This window comes from Ornithodoros turicata, chromosome 5 (genome assembly GCF_037126465.1).
Source record: "Ornithodoros turicata isolate Travis chromosome 5, ASM3712646v1, whole genome shotgun sequence".
NCBI lineage: Eukaryota > Metazoa > Arthropoda > Arachnida > Ixodida > Argasidae > Ornithodoros > Ornithodoros turicata.
The window spans coordinates 77,921,208-77,948,685 of record NC_088205.1 but is presented as its reverse complement, the minus strand read 5'-3'; the positions used below and the strand labels follow the sequence as shown (position 1 = coordinate 77,948,685).

The 27,478-nt window shown below is 46.4% G+C and overlaps 1 protein-coding gene and 1 long non-coding RNA gene across 6 annotated transcripts in view; one reads left to right on the top strand and one right to left on the bottom strand.

Moving 5' to 3' along the window:
* The window catches only part of LOC135394874 (uncharacterized), a 28,693-nt gene extending 2,838 nt beyond the window's left edge, over positions 1–25,855 (bottom strand). The window contains exons 1-2 of the long non-coding RNA XR_010422977.1: positions 25,682–25,855; positions 16,251–16,350 (exon numbers count right to left, since the gene is read on the bottom strand). This is a non-coding gene — a long non-coding RNA (uncharacterized LOC135394874). The remainder of the gene's footprint in view (positions 1–16,250; positions 16,351–25,681) is intronic.
* The window catches only part of LOC135394873 (AF4/FMR2 family member 3-like), a 161,811-nt gene that overhangs the window by 111,229 nt on the left and 23,104 nt on the right, over positions 1–27,478 (top strand). The window lies entirely within an intron of this gene.

Here is a 27,478-nt window from a genome sequence, read left to right as displayed (position 1 = left end):
CGCTCTCTCTCGGAAATGCCAATCTGATTTTAACCTCTCTCTCGTTTGAGCAAAAAATGTTAGCGTTTATCTGGAGGGTACTTTGTGGCAGACGTGGTCTGGTCGCAGAGTCTAGTGTGTGTGACTGCTGTGTGAATTTGTGGCGATTAAAAACTCAGCAGGGTTATTGCAGGTATCCTTATAACCAAAATTGGTCGGAAGGTCAGAAAACAACGTGTGCACTAATACTGTGTATTAACACGAGCGGACATCACCTAGGAATGGTCTAGTGGAAGAAAAAGCAAAGAAATCTGCTCACATGTTGAGCATTCGCACAACGCCGGAATATCAGAAGTGTCTTCTGCTATGCGCACATAGCAGAATACACCGTGGGCACTGTCGTCTGCTATGCGCTCATAGCAGAAGACACCGTGGACCCTGTCGTCTGCTATGCGCTTATAGCAGAAGACACCGTGGGCTTTGTCGTCTGCTATGCGCTCATAGCAGAAGACACCGTGGGCCCTGTCGTCTGTTACGAATTATCTGGTGGCTGAGCCGCAGGGTATTCCCCATGGTTAGAGAAACATGACAAGACGTGACGTTGAACGCTCACGTGCCAGGTTTTACCTATGGCGTTTTGCGCACCTTCGGCTTTACCATTCTGGAAAGTGTATCCCGTGTGAAATACACGGACAATGACATTCACAGCATTCGTGTTCCCAATGTCCACTCTAACAAATTACCACATCCCTACGTTCAGTGCCTGGGATGAACGCGTTAACCGGTAAGTAACGAACACACTCGTATCGAGCCAGCCACTATTTGCGCATATCGCGCGTGTATCTTCATTAATTTTGTATCGGCCGGCTCGCTTCTCGGGGCTGACAGCTACCAAGAGCGATGTGCTGGTAATTACATTGGACGCCGAGCGTCCTTTCTAATTAAGCGCTGGCCCGCTTTAGCCGAACCAAGCCCGGACGAATGCCGGTTATGAAATTATTTAGCGATTTTTCCTGGATCTGCGCGTGTGATATTGTCGTGCTATCGATTTCGGAGTGTCGTGTGTGTGCTGTGGAACATTGTTGACAGCGCCATCTATCATCCTGGATGGGCGTTGCGTGTTTACGGGTAGGGGGCACCAGGGAATTTCTGCGTTCCTCGGTTGCGTGGCATGTTGGAATTCGTTGTTGTTAATCTTCAATTTGCGCTCGCGTTTTGTCTCGTTAACGAGGTCATTTTGACGGACAACGTATTTTTGTCCAGAAAAACGTGCCTCGGCCGGCCGTTCCTTTTTAATTCAGTTACATCCACTAATTGATAATTAACGAACTAATGATTGCCGCAATTAATTATTTAGCAGTTGACTGACGGTGCTCCGTATTTCATTTATTCAGATTCAGTATGTCGTACGGTAACATATTACAATCATCCCCTGTAAAGCGTACTCTACCGCACAGATCAGATGCGTTGCGGCGAAGTGTGTAATCGGATTTCGGGTGTGAGGTTCAGCCTCGTAGATGTCATCGCGCCCGGGACTGTTGAATTCGAGCTGCTAATTTGTCGAGTGGCTGAGAATGGAACCAAGAGCAAACCTAAATTAATCTAAAAGATTAACGTGCCGAAAATTGCTTCAGTCAAAATGAGTCAAAACTGAAAAAAAAAGAGAAAATTCTGGGACTTCTTTTTGCAACACGGAGAGAAAAACAGATTAGACGATATAGAACACTTAACGTCGACCGTAGCGAAGGGTCCTCACTTTCATTAACTTAATTTACACCCACGGACCCAAACGTGATCCGATCTAACGTCAGATGAGAGTCTGGGTTAACAGATCGCGTTTGGTCCTCGTGCCTCTTTCATGCAGATTCAGCGCAGCGACACATATGACTTAAATGCCCCATTAGTATGCAGTGAGCGCCACGCGCCGCCGAGGGAAGATGCGTGTGGAATAGCCGACGCCGCCGATCGAAGCCATTTGTATAGTGGCAGTGTTCTTCTTTTTTCTGTACCGTCGCCTGGCGAAGGAAGGAGGCTTGTACGTGCGTTCCCCGTAGAATATCGCTTCCTCGTTGAGCAGTTGAAGGATGTGCGTGCCGTGAATAATCTCCGACCGGCCAATTGACGGAAGAAGCGCTCTGGGTGGAGCGAATTGGTGATTAATACGGAGGAAGTACGTACAGTCAGGATTTAGGATGGCGCAATATTTTTTTTCTTTCTCTCTCTCTCTTTCATTGAGAGGACGTTTGGAGCATGCACTCTGTTGTTATATTAGCGACTGTAAAAGTGAATTAAAAAATAAAAACAAACGTTGGGAAAATAAATTTCAGTGACACGTTGCCACACGCAGATTTTTTTTTTTTTTTTTTACCTGCGCCCTTCAAAACATAATTCGCAGTACAACAGTGACAACAACATGCTCATATCTCTTGGCAACGTGAAAACTAGTAGCAGGTGTAGTTGAAACATTATGCCAGCTCGTGCATACGGTTGGGGTTCGAAGCTCAAACTAGTACGTTGCTAACGGGTCAGTAATTTGCCCAGTATCGCCTGTCAATTGAGTCGTCCTCGTGTCACCACGGAGCGCATTGATTTAGTCAGCAATCGCCATCGTCATGAATAAAGCATTCTAGAATAGGCAGTTGTCTGAATAAGACAGCTGGGGAGACGTGGATGGGATTCCGATAGAAGCGAGATCGAGACAGGAAACTCATGCGCTACAGCACCCCTGACATCCAGATGAAGCTGACGAAACCAGCGACCTCTTAGTGCTCTAAATGAAGTAAATGGACATCGCCAGTTTTGAAATGGTACCGTTAAATGCCAAGAGATTGATTGCGGCGTAGGGTGGGAACCGAGTGGTGGCGCTAGCTGAGCGCTGAGAGAAGCACTGAAGTAGCTATAGAGATTAAACGCGCCGGGGCCTTTTGCCATTTCAGCTGAAGCGGAGCTCAGAGAGAGAGAGAGAGAAAAACCGACACACGTAGAGGCAATACGACACAGAGATGGGAGGCAGGGAAATTCTATCTTGGTTGTGCTTCAGTCCACGTGATTTACAGATCGAAACCAAACTCCGAAAAAGCTGTAAGAAGCTTTCAGTCTCTGCGTTAGAAGGGGAAAGAACACACTATACGAGGCAGTTTTAGGTAGATTGCTCAAACAAGCACAATGTCGTCAGGGCGTTAGAAACCCTTACTGTTCCATGCACAGTGATCGAGGAACTACGTATATATGGGCTGGGTGGGGGTGGTGGGGGGGTCGAATATTGGTTCCTTATGGCTACATCGCTGTCGTCGGCATTTATCTTGCATGACAGTATGTGCATCTCTTTATATGCACGTGCGAACTCATTGCTTGCTCCTGCGCATTTCTTCGTTGCACACATTGTGTGCTCGGCAATGTACACACATATATATCTCACGTGGTCCCGGGTTCTGTTTAGATCGATTTCACGGCTTCCTCCTCTTCTTCTTCCCTTCTGCTTCCTCGAAATATTTATAGATTGCAGTCACGTAAATTGAGTTATGAGCCAGCGCCGTCTGCTGTCATTTATCACCGGTCCCTCTCTCGACCAGCCCTCGTGTGTGTGTGTGTGGGGAGGCTGCGGCCCCTGGCGGAGCAGACGAGATCCAGCGGCACATCCCGATGCGCATGCGCGATGCCATTAAACTCTGGGAGGGTTTGAAAGAGAGCGGCATGCGTTGTATCCATGGTTGTTTGCGATGCGTTTTTTCTTTTCATCTTTCCCCCCCTCCGTCTCGTCTTTTTTGCACCGTTATCTGCGCAGCTATCGTTCGGGATGGGTTACGGCTGCTTTTATCCCGCCATTTTGTTTTCTTGTATCGTCTTCTCGAAGAAGTTAAAAGACGAAAAAAAAAAAAAGTACACTTTCGCTTTCTTCTCTTTTTGAAGGTTCAGAAATAAGCTCGTCGGTTGTGAGCGGCGAAATTCTTTTTCGCGGTGTGTCCATGTATGTATCTGTAGATGAATAAGGTTTTCGTCGTGCGATCTTGGTGAATGTGTATAGACGCGAGCTGGTTGGGAATGGAAGAGCTTTTATGACTCTTTCGCGCCGCCATGAAAGCCGGGCTGTATTCAACGCGTGCGACGGTAAACACACGCGAGATTAGGTTTCGAAAACGCGAGTCGGTGCTCTTGCTGCTGCTGCTGCTGTTGTTGTTGTGGTACGTTTCATTTCTGAGTGTAGGTATAGTTACGGGCACAAAAATGAGTTGACGCGGTTGCTCGGCGTGGATAAGGTGAACATTGTATGCGAACGTCTGGTCTGGTCGTGGCAGTCTTTAAAGTTTTGTTTTGAGGCGGGTTAACTTGCCAGGGATTAGCTGGCGATATTTGCGAGGAGAATCAGTGCTCAGGATGTGGGCAACGTTATTAGAGTATACAAACCCACCTACGCGGGATATCGAACCGGATTGTGGCAAACGTTGTTTTCTTAACCGGATGTGTCTCAAAGTTCGACGTATGCCGCGTTCACTGTGTGGGCGGTTTCACAGTGGCTGCGCTCTTGAATCGTTATAATATTATTAATAATAATAATAACTTCCTGTTGTGACGCAGAGTTCAAGATTAGTTGTAAACGGTTGATGGGATGAAACTTTGCAAAAGATTGAGGATAAAAAAATAAGATGAGACCTCAGAGAACGTGAGGGCACTCGGAAGTTGATGCTCAATAGTAATTCGGGTTAATAGTAATAGTTATCATCGTAGCTACTGCTAAATGACGGCGTTTTTACTAGGCTAGGACAATCCTTGTGTGCGTGACTTAAAATTGTCATCTTGTGCGCACGCGTCCACGCAGCGTCCACTCAGAGGTATCATCGAGGATCGATGTAAACTTTGCACATGATGGAATGGTCATGCTCGCACACGCCAACGGAACGTATCATGCGGGAAAAATCATGCATGTATATGGCGAGTGGAAAAGGTGAAGTTTGCGTGTTGGCGATAATGAGACTGTCGCGTCGTTAAAGAACAACTCTCCGTAATTGATGGTCCGTTCACAATAGGCCTCCTCCTCCTCCTCCTCTGCTGCCGAAGTAATAGATGGTTGCGGGGCCACGAACCATGGGAATGCCTGCGTTACACTGGTTAGGCCCAGCCGATGTGTCCCTACGTTTTTTTTTTTTTTGATGATGCCCGGGGAAGAAGAAAGGAAAACCTCGGCAGGAGGCGCTCTGCCGTTGAAGGAAGCTTTTCTACGGGTGTGCCCTTGTCGCGTGAAGGATTGTAAGGACAGTCCGTGAATGGAAGAACGGGGAAAGGGTTGAAGGGAGCACTATTGTGGGGAGATGTGTCCGGGGGGTATTGGGGTGTAAGCGCTGCGGCTGATCTTTGTGGATGTATTGATATCGGAAACGGTTGCGAGCGGTGAGGATCGAGACATTCTGTAGTTGAGGGAATGAATGGTTTTTGTGTGGCACGTTAAACGAACGAAGGGGAAAATTGGTTAAATGGATAATGAATAGAACGAAGGTATAGATGATTTGTATTTTGTCGAGAAAGGTGTAATTTTTACCGATGCATATGTGTCACTAATTCGTAATCAACTAGGGAAGAGAGGTCATTTCTATTGTGCTCCCGTTTTTCAACTAAAGAATAGGGAAATATTTCAGATAAAGGAACTGCGGTGCAGTGCAAAACAACATGCGCGCGCGCGCGAGAGAGAGAGAGAAAATAACGTCATTGCTAAGCCTCGCGTGAAAGCCCAGGTTGAGCTCCACAGCCTTATTGAAAGAAGAATATTGAGGACCCGCACTCCTTTGGATCCGTTGATTGTCCAACTGTTGAACCAAGATTCACGGAAAAGGGGGGAGAGATTCTGCCCTCTCTATCCTCCTCACTTCCTGGTCCACCGACCACACGCTAATCTGCAGTTTACCTTTCCTAGAGTCACTAAATAAGCTCTAACCTTACCTCGATACCACACGCTCCATAGAGCGACGTTCAACGTTCCCCATTAAACACCCGACGCGCCACAAAATGCCACCACATAATGCCGCACGACCCAATATTGGCAGCTTACAAAAAAAGAAAGGAAGGAAAGAAAGAAAAGAAAGACCACGAATGCCTAATGCAACCGTCTGGCCGTTCGCACAATGAATGTCCACATGCATGTTGCGCCATGAGAGTTCCAGTGCGCGTGCCAAACGATATTAGCCCACATGAACTCTTCAGTCGGGGGAGACGTGGGAATGCAGTCGCGTCCGGGTTTGTTCAACTCCGGATCTCCCCTCCCACGTCTTCCGGTGCCCCCCTCGCTCCCCCCCATATCGGTTTTGCACCTTGGCGACAACCGGTGCTGGTGAATTGACCGCCAAATGTCCACTATGCTCACCAGAGCGAAGCGGTCGCGCGCAAAGAAAAAAAAAAGCAAAGCAGAGCAGTAAAAAAGATGTACTTTTCTTTTTCTTTTTTAGAGGGAGGGTGGAGAGCCCCCGTGATCAATCACGGCTGATGTGCGGCGATTCCAAACCGCCTGTCGTTGCGCATAAGACGAGTAAGGGTAGTCGGTTGGGATTCTGTATGTATAGTCTAGCTAACGATTATGTGGTTGTGTCGTCCGACAAGGGCTCATTCACTGAGTCCTCAATTGAAAAGAACAGCAGGATGTCGTGGACGGATCATACCGCTATTTCTGTCGTAATATGCGAGCAACGATGTAGTGGTCGCTGTTCGGTCGTGGCAGCGCGTTGGCGGGGACGGCTTGCGCAACGTCTCCGGTTTTGAAAGATGACTTGTCGTGTCGTTTATGTGGAGAGAAGGAAGAGTATTCAGTCCTCGCCATAATTACATTCGAATGGAAAATCCCAGTGGTGAACCGAGTGCTTGTCTGTTGTTATGAGGTGGCGTCGCTTCGTTGATTAGCCTTGCCGGCTACGTATTATTAATTGAAAACGTTTTTGAACTGTATCGGGTTGTCATTTCACACGTACTGTTGGGGACACGGTTAGCTAACATCGCCTGTCATGAAAGAACTGATGTTCTGAGGCTGGAACAACATAGAAGGGACAAATACATACAAAGCCTCAAGTTGCCTAAGAAATTAAAGATGAAAGTCACGGAAAAGGTTATTACTCGAAAGAAATAGTCTTGCAACACCTGGAGATTCGATACGATATAAACCACAGAGTTCTGATTCTAGTAAACCGTGTCCCCTACAATACTGACGCGCGAGACCAACATCGATCCACGCCCACTGTGGTGTGTTGCATACGAGTCAAGTTGTCCGTTATCGTGAAAACCCCAACTTAATATTATATTTATTACGATATTAATATTGTAGTTTCAGAAGTCTCATCAGTAATTCGCGGAACAAACGTCGATCTGCTCCTTTTCGAAAAAAGAACGAAAAAACCGCATACAGTCAAACTCCTTTACAACGAAACTCAGGGGACAGCAAAAAAAATTCGCAGTAAAGGTATTCTCGTTAAAAAGGATGTCCATTATTGGACCTATAGGCTCCAGCGGGACCGCAAAAAAATTTTGCTGTAGTGGTACTTTCGTTAAAAAGGTGTTCGCTATAAAAGAGTTTGACTGTATTATGTGTTCATGTTCCCACCATACGCGTTTCGCAATACTCGTTTTCACGCGCGTCTGTTTTGCAGTCGTGTTGCGCTGATCTTTCCTTCTCGACGCGGAAAGGAATTCGCAGGTGCGCGGAGAGGTCAGCCGTTGCCACTCCAAGTTGTATATTAAATGTCTAATCTCTCTGTATCGCTTTCGGAGTGCCCGGCGGTGTGGTTCGCCGATCTTCCCGCCTATGCGTTTCTCGTTAGGGAAAGATGATTATTTCGTTTCTTCCCTTTTGTTTGTCGGCGCAGTCTAATAATGGGGTTGCCTGTTTATTTTTCCCCTTTCTCGCCCGACGATTCTTCTCTCTCTCTCTCTCTCTCTCGGTGAAAGACCATGAAGGGAATGCGTGTCATTATTCATTACCAGCATTGAGAGTATATAGAGTCTCCAGGGTTGTGCGCATACTCTGAAACGCCAGGTGGCCGCCTTTGTTGTGTTGCATGTTAGATCGTCTGCTTTCCCCCTCTTTTTCTTCTGTTTCTTTTCTTTTTTCTTTTTTTTTGTGCTCATCTCGTTCTGTTTGTTTGCTTTAACTCGCAACTCTTATATTTTGTCCCAAGAGCGATGGAATGGTATTATGCGGCGTGCAGCATTGAATTTTTTTTTTTTCGATTTTGCGTTGCATGTGTTACAGCTAGCGAGCATGGCTGGTCGCTCGCGTACTTTTTAATTTCTGCTGTGGGGGAAAAAAAAAAAAAGCTTGCTGACGTCACAGGCATGGGCTGTAGTTCTGTCGATTTCAAGCAGGTGGCGCGACAGAGGCTATGATTGGTGGACGCGAAAAAAAGGTGGTATCCTCTATGTGTCCTAAACGTTTCCGTAGTTGCTCTGGGTGGAATGTACGGGTATCCTCAAAACTAAAGTTAAATTACGTGTGAACTGAGCGGGTGAAATAAATTGACGCGTCTTTACTCATGGAAATGGGAGGGGGGGGGGGAGAATCATTTTTTCTTTTCTTTGCAAGTATTTCATTTTTGGCAAAACGGCGCGGGGGGATTATAAAAATCTTTGGCTGGCCGTTTGAAGGGGGTATTAGACTGCTGATAAGATATAGATGACTGATAAGTTCCTATTCTATCGGCAGATCACTGGAGAAGGGGCCAGAAAGCTTACAGCGTACGTAATTTTAATTACGCACGCTGTAAGCTTTGTGGCCCCTTCTCATTATTATCTATTATTATTATCATTATTTTAGACGAAATCGGTCTCGGTAGAAAATAAATGTTTTCTATGTTCCAAAATTCGCTATGCCTTCCTAAGTTTTTTTTTTCCTCGTTTTTTTTTTTTTTCGTTCTTTGTTACTAGATAAAGACTAGGCATAGCACGGTTCTTCCTGCAATGAGAAACATGGAGGATATGGGGCAACCCTAAATGACGCAGAAGAGAACGCTTCGAACAATTCAGAAAGAGAATGATCCCGCGTGAAATTTATAGACGTAAAAGAGTTGTGGCCCCTCGATATTTTGGAACGAATTCCGAGGCGCGTTTTTTTTCCTTGCCCTTCGCCGTTCAGGGGGGGAAAAGGGGATCGTCTGGCCGATTGGTAGCGTGCATTCGTGCCGTCGGCGTCTCGGGCTTTTCATTTATCTGCAGCGAGCGGATGTTTGACTGCAGCGTAGTGGAGCGGAAGACAAGAAATTTGATAGCAAGTGCTCTCAAATGGCCTTGCTGGTCATAGAAGTGTGTAAACTTCGTTTTCGAAAGCGTAAGGATTTCTTCGTGATGTACAAAAACGCTTCAGATGACCTCGTTGTTTCGAGGAGACACGGAATTTAAATTGCAGCTCTGCAAGGGAGGAGATCCTGGGAATGTACGAGAAAAGGAACTCGTATACAGTGAACCCTCGTTATTATGACCGTGGTCGTTCCCGAGAATTCTGGTCATAATGCGGAATTGTCATATTAACGAGGGGGGGGGACTTGCAGAGGTTTCACTGTATTGTTCCCCAGGAGTATGGTCGTAAAGTGCGTATGTCAGATTATCGGGGGTCATATTAACGAGGGTTCACTGTACATTCCAGCTCGCGTAGCATACTGGTTAGGATGAACGCCTTTCACGCCCAGACTGACTGACGGTTGCACAGTTCTCCCGAAGTCTGCCCAGGACGCATACTAACCCCCTTATCCACCACTCCTTCCTGCTGTCCTCTCTCCATCTGTCCACGTCTGTGCGCCACTTATAGCCACAGTTGCTTCGCGGCGCTAACATAAAAAAATAAGAAGCGAAAAACGCTGTATACTTTTTCCCGTTTCAAGTTGATTCATTTTATTTTTATTTATTTTATTTATCTCCGGGTTTATTTTATATTGCGCATCTTATTTGCGTAGCAGCGAACAACTTATGAACATTACCTTGCCAGGGCTAGACCCAGGAAAGGGTCGAACCCACAGCTAAAACCGCGATCGTTGTCTAACACGTCACCAGGTGTCGCTTACAGGGCAGTCGTCTACCAAAATTTTTGAGTTCAAGAGCACGTTCAGTTTGTCCTGCGAACGTGGCGCAGTGATTACCGCACGTGCCCTGAAAACCTCCCGGCGTCTTTGTTGACGGCTGCCATATTCGGTCGTCGACATTAATGGCAGGCTAAAAGCGAGCGTATAGCTAAGACGTTTTAACTTTCGGTACTTTTCCACATTTCCCTCCTCTCTCTCTCGACACCGTCCTTTATTGATCGGAAAGGGAGAGCTCGCACTATATATATATATATTTGACTTCAACAGACAGCGGCGCAATATCGTCACAAAGGGGCCTCATAACGGTTCCTTTCCCGAGGGTTTCGACAAATCCTTGCTGTGTTTACAAACACGGCTAGATTGCTTTATTTGTTTGTTCAGCGCGCAATCGTTTCGACGAGTGTGGGTCGTCCCAATCCACGGCGCCGATGCGTTGACTGCCAAGGACGAAAAACACCCACCCGTCAGAGACTTAATGCGGCCTTCCCCTTCTTAACGAGCGCGAGAAATAAAATAAATTGAAAGAAGGAACACAGATTCTCGCTTTCTTCGCCCGGAAGAAGAAGAAGAAAAAAAAAATTGCTGGAGTGCGTAGATACAACAGGTCCAACCGTGCCAACCCTCGCTGACATCATGAACGCTAATTTTGACGGAAGGAATGTGTACGGCTACTTCGCTCGCCCCTGTTTGAGTATAGCCTGCGTTCTTCAGTGCGTTTACCATAGTACACAGGTGGACCGATGGCGAGAGGACAGCAGGAAGGAGTAGGGACAGGGGCGTGGGTTAGTATGCGTCCTGGGCCGACTTCAGGGGGAACTGTGACGACATTCGTCTGGAAAGTCCACGGAAAACGCAGGGAAAACCTCTGACAGCACAGACGGTGACAGGATTCGAACCCGTGTCACATCCCAGTCTCTGCGTGGGAAGCGATCATCCTAACCACCGTGCCGCGGGAGCTGGTCAGAGCATAATGAATAACGCATAAACAAGAGGGGATAAATAAAAAATAAGTAAAAAGAAAGTGGCTACACCTTCAGTCATCGCGCAGACGTGTTTTCATCCGATAGGTCTTGATGGCCTTATAGGTCCATTGACAGCGGTTAATATTTCGCGAAATGAAATGCTATTAAATTTTCATTTAGAACTTAGTAATGTTTCGTGAAATATCGTGAAAATTTCGTGAAAAAGTCGATAATTTTTCTGACATTTTTTTTTTTTTTTTCGGATTGTTACCGTGGTCGTTGCACAATTACTGCGTGCGGCAGACACGCGAGCGATCACGCGATGGTGGCACGCGACAGCTCACGTGACCCCCAGCAACGCCAGGCAGTCCTATGGATATCTGATGTATGTCCGAAACCGGATATTTGTATATCCTGCGGATAATGCGTTTCGTCCGTAACGTGTATTATGTAGGTCCAAGTGAGAGAGAGACTAGGATACCGCAAGGATGTCCGACGGACATCCACAGAGACAATGAACTAACGATGGAGAGATGTTCTATGGACATTACTACTCTAGTTGTTTTTGGTGTTTATGCGGAGGGCTATTTATTTGTTTGTTTATTTATGTGAGTACCTCGAGTGCTCGCAAGGCCATTACGTAGAACTTGGAAATAAATTTGGACAGTATATGTAGAAGGGAACCAAAAATATTCCTGTATAATTTTAGAATTATACTTAGCTTGGCTTGTTTTGCAAAATACGTATAATTTATAGTCACACGGACACAAAGACAGTTTCGGTTCCGATTTCTTCTGTAGCCCTGCATCTGATATTTTCGCAGGAATTTTTAAATCTACAGGTACACTTTGTGCGAGCCCATTATGAGACAATAATGCCAGCTCTTACTGAATGTTGCTAGGACCGATAAGTAACCAAATTCGTTGCGATTCTATGACAGATTTTGCTTTGCGGCCGACCATGGCGGTGCGCGGCACTCACGAATTACAGCGTGCCATATTTGGCATTCCCAGGGATATCCATATTGGACATTATACGGATATTGCCTTCAACCGCGCTGGACATCTGAGGGATGTTCATCGGACGTACGAATCCGATCACGGACGTTAGGACATTATTATTCTATATTATACCCTATATTATTTATTATACCCTATAAAGCCACGGATGCACTTGCGCGGCAGACCCTGAAATCTATAGCTTTAATAAGAAATACGAACATGACATAAGCAATTTTCTAATAAACAAGATTTCACTATCCAGCCGTCACAACTTGGTTGTTCCTTCGCAGTGAGCAACGCCGTCCCTGCAAGACCTTTCAGGGAAGCATCGAGAACCTTCACCTCGAGCTCTCGTGATGACACCTCAAGAGAGACTGTTGGTTTTTGCGAACCGAAACGTCGTGCTCATTACCTGAGCAGACACTGCGCGCAAATGAACGACTGTCTCTTTCGTGCTCGAGTGGCTCTTTGACGTAGAGGCAAATGGGACTCGCGCAAGCTTAAAGTCGATTCGCCGTCGGTTCCCCTCCGCGACCCTTTGATTGCTGTAACACCTGCCCGCCCCCTGTGAGGCAGACTCGTTTTTCTATACCTTTGTTGCTAGAGTCCTTGATGTGCTCTTCTTGTCGCACATGTGCGTTTTTTTTTTTTTTATGCCGGAAGTCGTGGTTTCTGGTAAGATGAGCTCGAGAGCATAATATCCTCCTCCTTGCGAGATAGGGCACGTATGTATCGGTGGAGTTGGTTGAAAAGTTTCGTATTTTGGATGCGTGCGTGAAGATGGTTGAGATGGAGAATGAGTTGGGGGGGTAGGTTTGGTAAGGAAGTTTAGTGAAGGGTTGACGTAGGCGATGATGATGTTTCCGGGATACGTAGTTTTTATTATTATTTTTTTGTTGTTGTTGGAGGGGGGGAGGATATTCTGTAAGGGTGGAACGAAATACTTCTGAACTTTGTGTGGTGAAATTGTGCAGAAAAGAAAAATAAATGTAGTATCGCGTGGAATGAAAAAAAAAGTAACGAAGTATACCGGTACTAAAAATGTGTCAAGGCTTTCCCACTTTGCAGGCCCGCATATGGATCATTTAATCAGTTTCCAGCGTAACTTAAAGTCGCGACCATCTCACATTTGGAGTCGTTTCGTTTTTTTGTAAGCATGGAAATTAGCGTCACAATTAAATAACCCTTCAATCGAGAAGCAGTCGCTTGCTTCCATTCTGTCGCTCGATGCGCGGCCTCGTTTTCTTTTCGCGTCTGGTAGCAATTAGAGCTCGCGCTATATCAGATTGACGCCCCCCATGTTCCGCTTATTCGAAGGCACTACTTTTTCTTCGCATTTCCTGCCGTTCCTGTCCCTCGCGTTTTAAACGCGCACGCTTTGAAACGCTCTCTGCGAAAATACAATTTCCCAAAGGGCCGCCACGTATCCAGCTTCGTAGAAATTGTCTGGATTCATCGCATTGTGTCTCAACGACAGCTGTTTTCTTTCGACCGAACTTTGTGTTACACCGTCGAGAAGTGAGGCAATCAGGTGGCTGTGTCCTATTGTCAGGCAGTTCGGCGGTTAATCGCGTTCTTCACGTTGAGTGCGCGTTTTGATTAACACCTGTGCTCGCGGTATTCTTCGGCGTTGTAAACCGAAAACCGCAGTCTTATGACTCTCTATGATGATTAAAGTCGATAGCGTCGACAGTTATTTGCAGTTGATATCTGACTGCCAGTGAATTCTGTCCCGCGATGTCTCCATCGACAGATCGTGTTTTATTCGATTTTTTTCCCCCCCTTCGAAGCATCTTAGCCGGATTTGTGACAGAAGTGCCAGTGGTCCCGCCGCGCAATGTGGTGTCTGAAAATTTCACCCGGGGTTTTCCACCAGGCAAATGTCGGCCCAGTTCCCCCGGGAAGTCGACCCAGGACAGAGAATAAGACACCCTCCTGTATCTCACTCCTTCCTTGTGTCCGTTTTTCCATCGGTTCACTCAAAGCTCACGCTCCGTTGACTGCTCCAGACTGAGGGAGATCGTTTGATGTTTAGATCAAACCAAGGATTTTAGACATCCTTAATTTATATTACTAGAAGAAATCCTACAAAATCACGTTCCACCATGCAAAAAAAGAAGAAAAAAAGTTTTCGAACAGTGTTTCTGAGAAGTCTGCGAAATTTTCGGTCGCGCTTATCATCCAGTATCTGCCCCGTCTCATTTTATGTTATAGACGGCGACCACATTCACCTTCCGCCCCTTTTCAAACCATTCCCTTCTGACGGCAGTTTTTACGCAACGAATAAGCGTTTCTGTTTGATATACTCTCCGTGGATGTGGCAACATTCCCGTCTTTCTCAAACGCAAGCTATCCCTTTCGTGCTTCGACGATATACGTTTTTCTTTAATACACCTACATCGAACCTTGTCGCGGAATACATTGTACGCGGTATCTTTTCTTATTATTTGTCCAACGCGACGCAGGCATAACTAAGAAAATTAAAAAAAGAAAAAAAAATCGGCGACCGTCTTGGCCCCTTTAGCTACGGACGCGCGCATAATGCCTACTACGCTTAAAATCTGTGACCGATAAATTACGTCCCGTCCCGCGAAGAGATCTATTGTGCTCGCGCGGACATGGCAACCGTACATTATTTGCTCGAGAATCTCAGTACGGGCACGATTCGGTTATTCTCAGTTCATTAAAATGAGAGAAAAAGTTGTTGGAGTGTCTAACGTCGCTTTCCGAGCAACAAATCTTCTTTTTCTAGCGTTCGTCTGCTGGCGAAAGCTACGCCATTATAAGGGCGTAGTTTCCGGCGCTGTGCGAAACATTTCGGTTGGGCAACGATATTTTGCGACACTTATTTGATGTATGGTCGGCGTTTCGAAACACCGGCGCCGCTAATCAAATTTTTGTCTCTTTGTTTTCTGTTTTCCAAAAGGAATGGGTTAAGATGGCTGTGTTTAGTCGGGTAGTGTGAAGCAATACATGGCGTAACGCGATCTGTTAAGAATAGACTAGATCATGTTGCTCAACGGCATTATTCATGCTCCGTCTGGGCTTCGTCCTGCGTTTGTTCGGAATTGTTCGACGTATCGTTAAGCTCGGAGAATACATACGCAAACGATATGCAGAACGGTACGGCGTCATAAATGAAGCCGACCTTGCATTGTTGGTCTTGCGCTGACGCGTTTACTTGTCGCGTTTCCATTGGCTCTGACGGGAATATTTAAGGCACGTCACTTCATCCTGCTTTCTGATAGGCCCTAGATGGCGACGAAACCCAGCTGTCCGATTCTTTTCAACGAATGTTAAAGTTACAAATCCATCAAATGGAGTGTTATATACTAGTGCAGCTGCTATGATTAAAAGTATTGCGAGGGAGAGGAGAACACGACGTTTGAAATATCGTCTCACCTTCAAGCACAGGAAAACTTTAAAACAACAAAGAAATTGAAATTATTGTTGTGCTTGTTTGTCTTCTCCCCCATTAACTCCCATAAAGGAACGTTCGAACAATGCCTACTTCGGCACGTCCGCGCTGAATCCACTGTCTTTTTTTTTTTTTTTTTTGTATCTACAAACACCGGTGCTTAGGTTGATTGTAAGCCGTAAATCCAAAGTCGTAACCCTTCAGCGTTGAGGCAAACCTGATACGATCAGTAAACGGTGAGCGCGAGTTCATTGGCGGTGCGTGCACCTCTCACCAGGAGAATTTCGCTCTCTTTCCCAACCTCTGTTGCCGCTGTATTGTCGCCTAGCAACGGCAGCTTTTCTCCTCCTCGCTTCCCTCCGCTCCAGAGAGAGCGAGAGCAACTGAACGACTCAACGCGGGTTGTCTCAGTCCGTAGTCCGCGAGACCGTGCCCATGACGTTGTGTGTGTCTGCTTCACGGCGCCACTTTCAAAAAAAGAAGAAAAAGTCCTTCAGAGGGCGCGACGCGCAACTGTGCTGCTCGGAGTTTTTATGTCGTTTTGTTGCCCGCTCGCTTCGTCGACTGCAGGAACCTTCGAATCTTCGCGTCGTCTGTTTTCGATTTCAACGACGGCTGTGACCCGGTGACGACGGAGTTTTGAAATGCATCGTCTGCTTTCACGTTCAGCGCGTGCTTGAAGCGGCCGGAAGTGGTTCTCGCGCCAAATCGTTGCATCCGCTTGGTCGCTCGGTGCTGCCCCCTGACGTGTGTGTCGTCGACGTGGTTTTTCGTCTGCCTTTTTGTTGTTGTTGTTTTGCGTGATGGAGTTCTTGTTTGTTTGCTGATATATTTGCTGTGTTCCTACCTGGGACGTGTTGTGAGAAACGACTCTTGGTGCATCGGAAAGGGCTGTGTTGAACGAGCTTTACGCCGTTGGAATTTCACACCCAGGGATATATTGTCGTCTGCAAACAGAGAAGAATGGATACAGTGTGCTGATAGTGTGTTTACACTTCCGATTAGAAACAGCTCTCCGACATTCCACGCGGATTAACCTTTGGATGGTACAATGGTGCACATCGAGAAACCATGTAAGTAACATACCGCGTCGTTTGCGAAACATCGAATATTTCGATGATGCGCAAGAGGGCGCATTCTGTAATAGGAATGTTAGCTATTTCGAATGGATGAGTCGCTGTGACGTAGATTTTTGCGTAGGAGGACTAGGGTTTTGTCGATGGGGGCGACTATGGCGTCACGGAGAATGACGTGACGTCACAGATGGATTTATTTCTTGCGTGGGAGGGGTGGTGAACGTGTGGGTGAGAGGTCACGTTCTCGTGATAATTGTAAAACTCTGGTGTGTCGGCGAGCCGCACACTTGAGCGTTTAACAAAAGGTCGTGCACTGCAAACGAATAATGAATTTGCGTTGTACCTATCTATTTTTAGGGCCGCATTTGTATTGTTTGCGCAATATGTCGTACTTTCCTTTGTCTTGTTCATAAAATGCGCAGTACTTCTTGCGTGATACAAATACAAGAAAGTAATTGATAAATCCAGTTTTACGGCATTGTGTGTGAGCGGCTCAATGGCTATCTCCATTGTTCGGTCCTTGACTTTTCAACAACATGGTGTATACTTTGGGCAGCATCATTGCCGAATATCCACTTTCCCACTGCTTCGGCCACAATGGGAAGTGAGTCTGGTCTTTGGTGAGGTGATAGAAGATGGACCGAAGAAGCTGCTGTCAGAGCCGGGACAAGTTTTAAATGTAACGCGTCCCTATGGGTTCTGGTCTCCATGTCTTTTGCGGCGTATCTGTAGCCGAAGAGAACGAGTCGAGCAATTTGAAACCAACGACATTGCATAACTGGGCTTCTCATCTCTTTGCATGTCGTCTTAGCAGTTGGCGTCGTCGTATACTTCGGCCTTCGTTTAAGCCTTTGTTGCTTGGGGTGCCGATATGTAGCGGTTGTAAAGCGGCTTCGATCGTGTTTGTGAGAGCACGTGGAACCTCCGTTGGGTTTTAGGGTGCCTGGTTGGGTTCCGATCGCAGCACCACTCGCGTAGGATGGATTAATTTGCGGATACATATGGCGGATGGCAGTTGAAGAAGCAGACAGAAAGGTTATGTGGGCGACGTAGTTTGGCAGCTTGTTGCTTGTAAACCCAGCACAAGTTATATTGTGATAGGGAAGGCAAAATATTGTGAATTCGCAAGTAAAATTGGCTGTAAAATGGACCGGGGCGCCGTCTTGTGGGAAGTAATCCCCAATTTGTTAGTCAACCGTGATCTGTGTTCCAGACTGGCTTTGCTGCCCATTATGACTTTCGTAGCTGACTTCTTTTGTTTTAGACCCAGTGTTATGCGCATGCAATGTAGTTTTGCAACGCCGTACGTACTTCACGAGCAGTGCGCAGTTGGTGGCGTCCTCGTCACAGTGTTGCCCGTGATTTTAAATTTTAATTTACCAAAAAGCTATGAGCGCAATTGTGACGAAAATTATTATCCAATAATTCTGATCGAATATATCTTTTTTTTTTTCTTCTTCTTCTTTTTACATTGCAGCTTCACTGCTTCGCATCACCTTCAAGAAACTTAGTGAAGCCCAGATGCTGGACGGAACCGTGTCTAAAATCTACTTTCGCTTCTTCTTGAAACTCGCATTTCAAACATAGGGAACAACGTCCGAAGAAGACGTTAAAAAAAGGCCCACGGAACGCTTAGAAAAAAAAAAAAAAAAAAAGGCATATAGAAACATTCCACCATTTTATCCATTGATCAAAACTTTCTATATCTACAACAACATATACGAAGAAACGAACGACGAAAAAAAAAACGTACAAAAGTTTCCAAAAAGTTTATGGCTTCCAATTCACACGCTTATCCGCGACGTCACCCCTCCCCATGTATGTCATTGCACTACATGTATATCCTCTTTAAACACGTACCCCCTCCGAGTGCGTCCTTGTCTTCACAAAATGCCCCGGCGTTCAAGTAAGACATTTCGTCCACCGCTCAATCGCCGATGTATCCATCGATAGATGTCTCCTTTACGCCCCCGTCCCTTGCTCACCTATGCTTCAATCAATAATTCCTCGCTCCGATGCGCAACACAGTTCCGACGAGCTTCGTGAACTTCTCTTAGATTTATTCACTCACGTTTTTATTTAGTTTTCCGCTCTAACGAAACAGAGAGCTTCCACTCCTCGCAGTCGTGTCTTCGCCATCGAGGCTGATTTAAAGCAGTAAAATTTATATGTTTGGTTTCAGCATTAATAAGGCCCCCCATGACGTCATTCCTTTTTGAAAGCCGTCATACTTTCCCTCTTATGAAACTGCTGTGCAGAAGCGTAAGCGATAAAAAAAAAAAAAGCAGAAAAAGGTGCTTTGAAAGTGGAGATGAGAAACGGTGATTAAAGAGACGCTGCTTATGAATAAAGAATGCATAAGACGGGAGTCTTTGTCTCAGATGAAGAACAGATGGAGGCTATGGTAATGAATACGGTTCTTTAAATGGGGCGATTTAGCCACTTTAAGCTTCGTTGACGAGGGACGTTCGGACGAAAGTCCTTTGTCGAATCAGGGTGTAGCAAGCTCCATCGTCTCTTGCGTGCGTGTGTTGGCGGGATTGCGAAGATCGTTCGTTGCGTAAGCTAGGCGGCGATCCCGGTTTTAAACAACGCCGTGGAAGTCGCACATAATTCGAGGAGTGTTTCAGCAACACTGTGTCGGTGTCAGGAGAAAGACTATACGACGGGACAACGCGAGATAACTGCCTCTAACAACTCTCAGAGTCATCTTGCGTTGTCCTGTCGTATAGTTTTTCTCCTGCCTTACGATGTTCAACGCTATACCGAACTGGCCACAGTATTCAGTACTAGTACGTCCTTTTCGTCGTCGTCTTGTACACGTCATCTTTTTTCTTTTATAGTCAATCAATCCAATCAATCAATCCGTTTCAATTTAGTAAACCAGACGGCTGTGTTGAGACGGACAAGAAGTTTGTTTTCTTTTTGTTTGTTCTGTGTTAGTGCCGCGAAGCAACTGTGGCTATATGAGCGACGTAAAGACGTGGACAGATGGAGAGAGGACAGCAGGAAGGAGTGGGGGACTGTGGGCTTAGTATGCGTCCTGGGCCGACTTCGAGAGGAGAACTGTGACCGACATTAGTCTGAAAAGTCTTCGGAAAACCCAGGGGAAAACCTCAGACAGCGCAGCCGGTGGTAGGATTCGAACCCGTATCACCTCCCAGTCTGCAGCACGACCCTGGCTACCACCATGCCGCTGGAATATCTGCCTTGTGTGTAGCCTCGTTCGAGTCAAGTACGGCAATTTAATAATGCTGAATTGCTTTTGAATTCCTTACTGCTGCTACGTTACTGCGAAGATTTATTGCTAGAAGCCTTCCCTACCTATTGTAGATAAATTGCACTTTTTGGATTTCGAAACGCCCTTGAGGTGAACGCGAGCACAGATTACCCCGTCGTAAACACGTTGACATTTCGCCACCCGACCGAAGCGAACCTTCACATAGTTCTCACCCACGGATTGAAGAGTGATAAATAGTCTGGGAAAGACGGGTAAAGGAGAGAGAGAGAGAGAGAGAGAGAGCGAAAGGAAACCTAACTCAAAAGGACATATTCGCCCACACACATTGAGAAAGTTCCATCTTCGTGAGACAATTCTGTTTGTAAAACATCTATATACCGTCTATACTTCCCCTATCTTTGAGGAGGAGGAGGAGGAGGAAGGGACCACACGGGTGGATTCGAGGTTCGCCGTAAAAGCTCGCTTCCCATATTCCTTGTGTCGGCGAGCTTTAATTGAAGTTTCCGACTACTTTTGGCCTTGCTGTAGTCAAAATCCCGTTCCGCTGACGATCGCGGAACAAAGGAAATCTGTCACCCCCCCGGGGATTTTTTTGTTTTGTTCATGCGGACGTCATTTTATGTCTGCTTCACGGCTACCTATTTTGTGGTCGACTACGCAGCGGTTCTTTCTTTCTTTCTTTCTTCTTTCTTTTTTTAAACATTTGAATGAGCCCATCTTTTTTATATGTCGACGTCGATGCAGTGATTAGGAGGTGTTCAAAGAAGGGGATTCGGAAATAAGTGTTTAGTTTCGTTGAGGTGGTCGGCCTTCTGTTACTCTAGTACTGCAAAGCGATATGCCTTTTGTTAGCATCTCAGTAGAATGTCTGAAGAGTAAGAATAGGCTTCAGTGCGCTATCCGGAGTAGCGAGTGTTTGATTAAAAATAATCGATAAGAAGTTTTATAATAGGATGCGCAAGGCGCATTTGGGGGCCCCAAGAAACTAAACTGTCGTCGGCACTGTGCATGGCGAAAACAACAACAATTGAACCTCTGTATGCAATAAGGGGATAAGTCGACTTATCCTTTTTTTACTATCTTTGCTGCAATGACATCTACGTACCAGTATGCACCTGCCAATGAAAACTTAGGACCTTATTGCGATTTGTTGGCCCGCTACAGCATGGTAAAAAACGGGAAATGCATGTGTGTCAATGGGACGGACAATCATATCAGGCCCCCTTTTCTCATTTTGGGATTTTTCGACTTATCCCCTTATTGCATACAGAGGTTCAATTGTTTTGGGTGCTGGTACCCATTAATTCTTTGGGACATCAAAGCGCTTGGGTGGAATAATCAGTGGCTCCCTATTATGTATGCAGCAGCAGCTTTAATTCGAGTAAATTGATGAAAATATTGAATACTGACGTGATTGCCACAATCTCGAGCTCATTTGCTGTCCCAGAGAGGGTACCGCGCGCGCGCGCGCTATCGGTCATATAGATATACAAAGTTAAGACAGTCACATTGTAGGATGTATTCTATCTCCCTTGGGTTGATGACGTCCGCATTCATCAGATTAGTTGCGACTCTGTTTTTAAAATAGGACTCGCGGAAAGCACGATTGCGAGGAATGATGTTATCTAGTTCCATCCTGTCTGTAAACATGAACCCCGGTGCGAAACGTGGCAAACGCTGTGGATGAATTGTTCGCTCGTTGTTTCTGTGGGGTGGCTCAGTCCTGGTGGCGACAGATCGGTCGGTCCGTGTCTGCGGCCATTTAATCAAATTCCTCGAATCGCATCACGGCCGAAATGAGCTACGGTCACACGGGGGTAATAATAATTCAGTTTTGTCGGTTGTATACCCTCAGGGAGGTGGAGGCGACTAACTTGATTCTGTTGGAGAGATTGAGAGAAAGAAGCAGAAACCAGCCGACTGCACGCTTACTGCTACACGATTCTACTTTTTCCCTCTCCTTCATTACACGTTTTTTCTGTTTGTTTTTTTACCATTTCCGTTGAAAAATGACATCTTCTTCTGCAATCGTCGAATCAACTTGCACTTCTTCCGAGCCATTGCCTCGATTAATTTCGACATCACAAATCAATTTGCAGCACACTCTGACTTTTCGGCGACGCGACGCGGCGCGGCCGCATTCTGAACTAAATGCGGGCCTATTCTGCGTTGTGTGTGTGTGTGTGTCTGTTGTTTTCTTCTTTCGTTTTTTTTCTCTCTCGTTTTTTGAGCGGTCGGAAATTGTTGCCGTGTCCTTCGTTTCTCGCTCTCGTTTAATCAGCCTTCTCCCCCCACTAGGACACGTTTGTTTGTAAGGAAGGGAGGGGAAAAAATAGCGGGCGAGCAGGTACGTAATTGAATTAGGCAGCGTGGCCCGCCGAGAGACGCTACGTGCATTTGTTCTTGGTTTTCCTTTTGTCGTCTGCATCGTTTGTATATTCTGGTCACTGTTTCCCCCTTTTGTACGTTTTTTTTTTCTTATTTTCCTTCTCTCTCTTTTTTTTTTTCTGTGCAGCTTTTTGCTAGGTCGGTGCATCTGACGTTGACGTTCTGATTATTAGTTACGTGTGTTTTGTTTTGATGTTTGTTGCTTTTGTGTTTCGAGGAGCGTTTTACAAGATTAAAAAAAAATCACAAGGATAAGACAGTGGACGCCTCGACGTCTCTCGAATCATTCTTAGCCGGGGCATCTTCCACCGAGGCGCAAAGAATGTCGCATTGCTGTTTTTAATGTTTGTACGAGCATTTCGTTCCCCCTTTTCGTTGTTTCCTTTGGTGTAGGACTCGATGCAAATGCGCGTCAGTTTTAGAGCCAAGTGCCCTGTCGATTTCAGTGAAAATATCGGGTTGTATACATATATCACCATTACTCATTGAAACAAAAAAGAAGAAAAAATGGGGAGACCTCTACTAGGCAGTCCTTGGAGGGATCGTTTGCGCTGCGTTTGCTATTTCACCCACGCGCTCTTGCGTCAATTGTGTTGCTTTGACATTTAAGATGCCTCGTGGTGACCGCGTTAACTTCGCTTTGTATCACGGGGACTGCATTCAGGACAGAGGGGAGCAGCCGAAGACAATTAATCCCGTTAATTGGGAGGCATGTCCTCTCGTTAGCGAAGGTCTTGCGCAGATTTAATCATGATTTTTTGTGGTTTCAAGTAGAACTTATTCTTAATGTGTAGAAGGGTTCTTTGGCCTGCTGGGGACCTGTTGCGTCCTCAGCTTTGTTTTTTCTTTTCCTTTTTTATGTGAACTTTATTTAATGCGGATACGAAACTATCGTGAGCAAGAGCTCAAAGATTGCCAATGAAATGTTTCTTCAACGTTTGTGCGCCAGTTCATGGTGTCGGGCTCTTTTACGCTTTTCGTGGCTATCTCAGAGAACGTCCAATCTCTGTTCGGAATCTTTCGGGCAAATACAAAAAACCTCTTCCACCAGGGCTGAGCTTTGAAAAGACCGCCCTGCCTCTGGCTTTATTCCTCTTGTATGCGTCGGCATCTGTGAAAAGCTTCCACCAGAGCCGTGTTGTCTAACAGAGAGAGAGAGATGAATGTATAAACAAAACAAAGAGAGAGAGAGAGAGAATGGAAGTGGCTACTTAACCCAGAGTTTTATCCATAACTTAAAAACCCAAGACTAGGGGACAAAAAAAAAAACAACACGACAAGGTCTCAAACACGCCCCAGTCTCGGGTTTTTAAGTTATGCATCTATACAACCAGCTCGCTTGCTACCTCTCTATCCTCTCGAGAGTTTTAGTTGTAGCGTACGCAATCGCCTTGCGTTATGCAAAGTTTTTGCGTGTTCGCACTGCGCACGCGCTGTACGCAAAGTAACGTTCTGCGCGTGCGAAGTGTTCACACCCGCTATTTTCTTGGGCACGCAGAGCGATTGGTACGCGGTACTAAAACCCTCGAATGTGTACAGAGGCGCGTTGTTGTTGTCACGATGTGCAAGCGCGCCGGCTTAGCGTGCACCTGTTTTGAAAGGTGTTTAGAAAGGCTCGGGGTGGACGCGAGGCCGCCGATTTACGAGGCTTTCCACGACGCGTTCCCGGAAATCTTTCTTCTCGGAAGGACCGCAAATCAAACCCTCGACTCGCGTTTCGTCCTTCTACAAACGGCCACGTGGCTTCCGTCGAGGGACTCCGTAAATATTTGCTTCTTTGAAGGAAGCTGTTTTGTTTTTTCGCTGCGAAGGGGGTGTGGATTTCCGAAGCAGGCAGATGGCGAAAAACACACCTCTACAACGGAGCAAAGTGGATAATTGCTTCTGAAGCATTTTCGTAGGCGATTGATTCGAGTGCGGCGCCACCTCGCGAGGAGAACTGGATGTACGGGGTCAGTGTGAAGTGTGAACCGTGGTAGTGTGTCGTTCATGATCGCTGATGTCTGCGACGAAAATGAATTATCACTAATTATCGGAGTCGATGTGGCGCTATAGCAATTTCTACGCGTGTAACTACGTGCATTTATGTATACATAGGTATGTATGTGTCAAAGTGTATAGCTAATTTTATCTATAGCTATAGATATTATTAGAGATGAGTATAGCTATAGATAATTTTAGCTCAAAGTGATAGACAAACAATTTGGTCAGTAGGAAAGGGTTTGGTAAGGACAGCCTTGAAACAGATTTCAAGAATACAGCCACTATAAATATAGCACGAACGCGGCAAGAAAGCAGGCGTTATGAAGAAAACGCGTTCATCTCCAGATCGCTCCATGGTGACGTCACGCTATGGCAGACGTGCCGTGTTCTCGCGTGCGCAGACAAGCGTGCACTCGACTACGCAAAAGTTGTTTTTATCGTCATCGTCGCCGTTCTACTGACGTCACGACTCTGGTAGCGTTGCGTAGTTGGTCAGGTTTCGGTTTTAGCGTTGTAGCATTTGATTTGCTCTTTCTGTCATGTCTCGCTTTTCTCGAGTGAATTCGCTCGGTATTCTGAAGACGTACAGGAAACATAATTTTCCGGAGTACGATGATTGCTGGGATTATGAGCTTGTTTTCGCCTTGTCACGTGATTCACTGCAGGCGGGCATTTTAAGTGCGGGTAAATCCTTTTAATGGCGAGCTTCGCTGCTCGTTCTCGGGCAGCGTCGTGTAGTGCGCTTGCCAACACCTTGTAGATGACAGAGAAGGCCTCAACACGCTTTCAAAAACGTCACGCATCTGGTCCGGCTGCCATCATACATTTTCAATGAGTCAGCTTTTTCTCTTCTTCGCTCTTTCGGTGACGTCACATCTCTCTATCGCCAAAAGCTACAGCAGGGCCAGCTTCCTGGCAGCGCCACGACTAAGCGCGCTGGGGGAAATGTGCGTCCCGGGCCGACTTCTTAGGGAACTGTGCAGATATATGTCTGGCAGCGTCTGAGGAAAGCCCAGGAAAAAAACCCCAGACAGCACAGTCGGCACGTGGGATTTTTTTTAAAATTCGGTGTTAGCGCCGTGAAGCAACTGTGGCTATGAACGGCGTACAGACGTGGACAGATGGAGAGAGGACAGCAGGAAGGAGTGGGGGGCACGGGGGTTAGTATGCGTCCTGGGCCGACTTCGGGGGAACTGTGTTGACATTCGTCTGGAAAGTTTTCGGAAAAAACCCAGGGAAAACCTCAGACAGCACAGCCGGTGACAGGGTTCGAACCCGTGTCATCTCCCCAGTCTCGGTGTGGAAAGTGATCATCATAACCACTATGCCACGGGAGCTGGTAGCACATGGCATTCGAACCCGGGTACCTCCCGGTCTCGACGTGACATGGCCAACGCGCTAACCACTGAGCGTGTCGGTTGAACGTCGGAACGAACGAAGAGCGCGGAGGAACGACCAATGAACGAGACGCACGTTGGATCGAAGCGACCAGTGTAACACATGCACGCTCGAGCCAGTGTAACTTTTTCCGCGCTCCAATTGTATAAGCGGAATTCGGCATCACAACACTAGTACACTGGATCAGTTTACCTTGTTTATCGTCCTGCCATATCCACGCCGTCCTCGTGAGCATCCATCAGGAATACGCATCGTGCGCGATGTTTTGAAAACACACAGATCTGCCCCTCGTCTATTTGAAGCAGGTGTCCCGCAGATCCATGCGCGTTATGCTCGCGTGGCGTAAGGAAGGAGAAAAAAAAAATAAAGAAAAGCCGTAAAACACCTGAGCTCACTAATGTTTATCGTTCACGAGTGATTCACCCATGCCTCGGAACGGTTTGGGAAACGCGTACGTATTGCCATCATCTGCGTCACAAAACCTCGGCATGTATTCCTCGAACTCTCGAGTGTTCCAGCACTCGCTTTTTTATTCCGTGGTTAGCGCCGCGAAAGAAAAAAATACTTGTCGGCGCTGAAACGAAAAAATAAATAAATAAATAAATAATAATATTAAAGAAAGAAATATAGATAATGTACAGCGAGCGGTTTATGACGCAATTAAGGACGACGGAGCGCTACACCTAGGGTTGCCACCTTTCGGAGTGCAAAATACTGGCAGAGGGAGAGGAGGTGGAATAGAGGGAAAGGAGGAAATGTTCCCGGGAAAGGGAAAGTGGGTGAGGGGGTGGAGAGTATACAGAGAGAGAGAGAGAAAGAACGAGCGTACTCGCTCAAGACAACAATGATAATAATAATGAATAACTAAGAAAACGACTGGTGACTACGCAGTTGGCTCTGTGCTCCAGATTTATTCAAGCTGTAGTGGAATGTTGAAAAGAAAACCCCGTAAAAACCCCTATGAAAGGTGTTGAGCTACAAATACCGGCAAAAGGCTGCCGGTATCATCTTCCTACCGGCAGAGCGAGCAAATAACCGGCCCTGCCGGAATAATACCGGCCTAGTGGCAACCCTAGCTACACCCGACGCAAATTCGGAAATAAATTACTAACTAATAGCTCTAGACAGAATGGCGTAGATGCAGGCCATCCGGTAGACAAAACTCCATTATAGGCAAGTCCGAGCGATGAGGGAAGACGCATAAACAAAACACAACGCGACTAATGTTTTGCATTAGCCTTCGACTTGAGGAGACAGCTGTGCGCGCCAACAAGGAGCAGAAAACTAGCTGCGGAGTATTTTCTTCTTCACTGCCGCCGTTTTCACAATTTTGTAATCATCTTGAAATGACCTGTCAGACAGTCGCTTCCCCCCGTAGATTGGTTCGTCATGCTGCCACTGTGTACATTGCACGGGCTCTCTCGGAGTAACGTCCTCCACCCCGTACTCTTTGCCCTTTGAAATGGAATACTATATATATGGACCTTTGCTTTCGCCCGAGGAATGCGGCCCGATTGAGGTCGTCTGCAATGCGATACGAGAACCATCAGCGATAGGGTTGGCAGTTTCTTCACGGGGCAAGGTTGTCCTGGAGGAACTCATCTGCGCTCCTCGGGGAACAGGCTGGCCGTAATGGACGCACTTTGTAGCGTGTCTAATCGCAATTGAAGCGCTTTCGATTGCTTCGAGTGATGCTCGGGGGGTGTTTGTATTCGATGCTTGCGCTGGTAGTTGGACAGAGTTGCGAAGAGTACGCAATCTTTTCTTCGGGTTCCTTGTGACAGGTTCCAGGAGGTTTAGGTTCGCTGGTCCTTTGCGGGATCGCACTTCAGTTTTGTGATTGGAGGAACATTTTAATGTTCTAGAATGTCATTCACATTGATCCCCTTGTGATTGGAGAACATTTTCATAATTCACATTGCTCCCCATTTGTACCAGTTTAGTGCGCAGAAAACAGACTGGCTGCCTTTTGACGTTATACTTGGAGGC